The sequence below is a fragment of the Nanorana parkeri genome, unplaced genomic scaffold (assembly GCF_000935625.1).
Source record: "Nanorana parkeri isolate BGI_ZX_2015 unplaced genomic scaffold, ASM93562v1 scaffold968, whole genome shotgun sequence".
In the NCBI taxonomy this organism is placed as follows: domain Eukaryota; kingdom Metazoa; phylum Chordata; class Amphibia; order Anura; family Dicroglossidae; genus Nanorana; species Nanorana parkeri.
In genome coordinates this window covers 386,972-390,873 of record NW_017307236.1, presented here as the reverse complement: position 1 = coordinate 390,873, position 3,902 = coordinate 386,972, and positions in this window count along the sequence as shown.

The following is a 3,902-nucleotide window of genomic DNA, read 5'->3' as shown; positions in this document are numbered from 1 at the left end:
ATCCCTTGCCTATGCACTTAAACAAGTCTTTGCTATCTGTCTTCAAATTAACCTCCGTTCTGACTCGTGTCCTTACGGAACACCTTATGGAATCTTGAAGTCCTTTTAGTTCAACCGAAATTGTTGTCCTTGCTTTTCTGCGTTGGGTAACATTAGAGTAATGTCAATATTATCTAGAAAATGTTGATTGAAAAAAAAAAAAAAAAGATTGAATAAGATTCCAAAAAAAACAAACATTTCCTGTGTGATTTTCTTTGTGTGCTTGTCCATTGGCTGTTCAGGTGAACGTTGCTGGTAGAAGAGCCACCACCATTGCTGTCAGTGATCCACAAAAGGCGTCTTTATCCATTGTAAAAAAAGCAGCTCATAATACCGGAGCTTATAGACTACCTTCCCCATTAGGACTAGTTGTGGCTGTGGATTTGGTAGTCCAAAATTCACGTTATTCATTGCTGTACCCATGGGTAAAGAAGAACTGAATAGTTGTAGATAGAGTCAGGGAGTTTATAATAATTGTCAGTTTTTTTAACCATCTATGTCCCATTGGGGTGATTTTCCTTCACTTCCTGATTAATAACCACCACAGAAAGTGAGAGGAAATCAATACAAAGTGAGGGAAATCCCTGGTGGACAGGAGGGTCACTAGTGTCCTCATTGGAAGACTTTCCATCTACTACTGTTTTGGTGACAACCCAAAATTTGGGATCTTCTAATCCATCTCCACTCTATCCCCCCCGAAAATAAAACATATATGGCTTTAAGTTCACTTTAAGGAGAGCTTAAGTAGAGTCTGCATGAACAAATTCATAATATGTCACCAGGTAGAAGCAACAGTATAATTTTCCGGGAAAGCTTCACCTTTTATCATTAATGTACCATCATTTAGCTCCAGTCAGTGACTTTGCCTAGGCTGAGATGATGCCATTAATCTGCTGCAAGCTGATCTGTGTTAGGCATTTGTGATCACAACCAAGAACTTCACAGGCACTAGGATTTACATGGTTGTGTCATCTCGGTCCAGGAAGTAGATGGTGACCCTGGATGATGCATGAACAAAGAAGGCTGTGTCGTTCTAGAGCAAAACGCAGATGAAGGCATTGTTGGTGTGAGTAATGTGAACTCTGTCTGATGCTAGAAACACTTTAATAAAGGTTGATTTATGGCTGTGTTGTATGGATGTGATACCGCGCCTTTACTGCAACGATGTGGTGTTAATTGGCCTTCAAAAAAAAGTAACAGAGTAGCCCTTCTAGAACCTGGTCCGAACCTGAGCTCCTACAAACAACTAAAGGCCATGGGCACTTCCACCCAATCAGCTGTGGCCAGGGCATTCCCCGCCTCGCAGCTGAACATAAACAAAGGGGTGGGATGCTTGTGCTGACATCATTGACCTTATATGGGCACATGACCATAATAGATAAATTTAATTTACCAAATGAAGGCATGTAGCCATATAAGTTCAATGATGTCACCGCATCCAGCCCTTTTGCTTATGTCAAGCTGCGGTTGAGGGAGCTGATTGGGCGGGATGAAAGTAGCTTCCTTCCATGTTGTGGAGGAGAAGCTCCTTCTTGATTCAGTGGAGCTCAGGTTGGGAACAGGTTTGGGCCAAACCTGAGTTCATCCCTTGTACTAAGACACTGTCTACGTTTCAGCACCATGGAGAGCTATTGCCGCCAGATTCACCTGCATTCTAAATCATGTTCTTCACTGACGCTGTACATGTGAGATTCAACGCATGTTCACCAGCTCCTGCATTCACCTGGACTACATTCATACTACTGTGAATAGGGTAAAGAATGTAACCATGGTATGCTGGGCTAATGCTGTTGGGCGAATGGCAATAAAGGATTCACTGGGTGATAAGGAAATACCTTTCCTTATCCGTAAAATACAACATTTCCATGATTGACCGAAATGTAACTTTCAGTCTGATTTCCAGTCTTCTGAGTTGAGATATACCTAACCTTGATGCTCACCACCCAGGGCTCCATCAAAGAGAACGACAACTGAAATAATGGGCTGCCTTAACGCAACGCAGTTAACGTGTGCCATAATGTGCAGTAATGCACTGCAAGGGAACCTCTGACCTCAAGTGAACTTGCAATGGCAGCTTCCATATTTTTTTGCTGACAGGTTCCCTTTAAGAAACAAATCAGCCGGTAGCACACTCGCAGATGTCATCTGTATCGGATTTCCTGGTTGTGAAGATTCGTTCCTTTAATTTCTTCCTCTGTGTACATGTCCCTGGATTTCAAAACTGGGCATCTGTACCAGCGCAGCATCTCATATCCAGAATTTGCGAAATATTATTAGATATATAATGGGTACAAAAGTCATTTTAGAGGTAATGACGGTATTACATTTTACCTTTCCGTTTCATTTAGAAGCCATCTAAAATATCAGATTACAATACAAACTGGCAGCATTTTATATTCCTCTCCTTTGAACTATGCCACATCCTAGAGGGATACAATAAAGGGGGGCTGCACATCCTAGAGGGATATGGGAAGTGGGGCTGCACATCCTAGAGGAATACGGGAAGTGGGGCTTGTGTATTCTAGAGGAATATGGGAAGTGGGACTGTACATCCTAGAGGGGTACAGGAAATGAGGACTGCACATCCTAGAGGGATATGGGAAGTGGGGCTGCACATCCTAGAGCCATGGTTCTCAACTGGTAAGTCGTGACCCAAAAGTGGGTCGCGATCCCATGTTCAGTGGGTCGCAGCATGCCTTCCACTGCACTAGGAGGGGCTCCTCAGCCTCCCCCATAGTGCAGCATTGTCACTTCTTGGGCCAAGCAGCTATTCAAAATATGCTGCCTGGTGCTTGTCATTGTCAGCTTGAGGTGGGGTGGGGTGGGCTGGGGATATGCCCATTGCCCACGGGGGAGCTGGTGCGGTAGGTCCGTTGCATTGTCAAATACACCTCTAGCCCAGAGTGCGGTGCGACTTTGGTCATAACTTAAAGACCAAGGAAAAATGTGGGTCCTGAGGTTATACAGGTTGAGAACCACTGTCCTAGAGGAATATTGGAAGTGGGGCTGCACATTCTAAGAGAAATATGGGAAGAGAGGCTGCACATCCCAGGGGGATACAAGAAAAAAGGGCTGCACACCCTAGAGAGATACAGGAAAGGAGGGCTGCACATCCTAGATGGATATGGGAAGTGGGACTGCCCATCCTAGAGGGATAAAAAAAAGGAGGGCTGCATGTCCTAGAGGGATATTGGAAGTGGGGCTGCCCATCCTAGAGGGATAAAGAAAAGGAGGGTTGCATGTCCTAGAGGGATATTGGAAGGGAGGTGGTGGCTGAACATCCTAGAGTTATACAGGGAGGGCGCTGCACAACTAGAAAATATTGGAGTAGGGGCTGCACATTCTTAGAGGGATATGGGAAACAGGGTTGCACATCCTAGAGTGATACAGGAAAGGGGGGCTGCTTCTCCTAGTGGTATATGGGAAGGGAGGTGGTGGCTGAACATCCTAGAGTTATACAGGGAGGGCGCTGCACAACTAGAAAATATTGGAGTAGGGGCTGCACATTCTTAGAGGGATATGGGAAACAGGGTTGCACATCCTAGAGTGATACAGGAAAGGGGGACTGCTCTTTCTACAGGAATATGGGAAGTGGGGCTGCACATCCTAGAGGGATACAGGAAAGGAGGGTTGCAGATCCCATAGAAATATTGGAAGGGAGGTGGTTGCTAAACATCCTAGGGAGGGGGCTGCACACCTAGAAAATATGGGAAGAGGGGCTGCACATTCCGCGGAGGAAATGGGAAGCGGGGTTGCACATCCTAGAGTGATACAGGAAGCAGGGCTACACATCCTGGCAGGGGTACTGAAAAGATAAGGGGTTCAAATCCTAGAGGGATATGGGAAGGAGGGGCTGCACACCC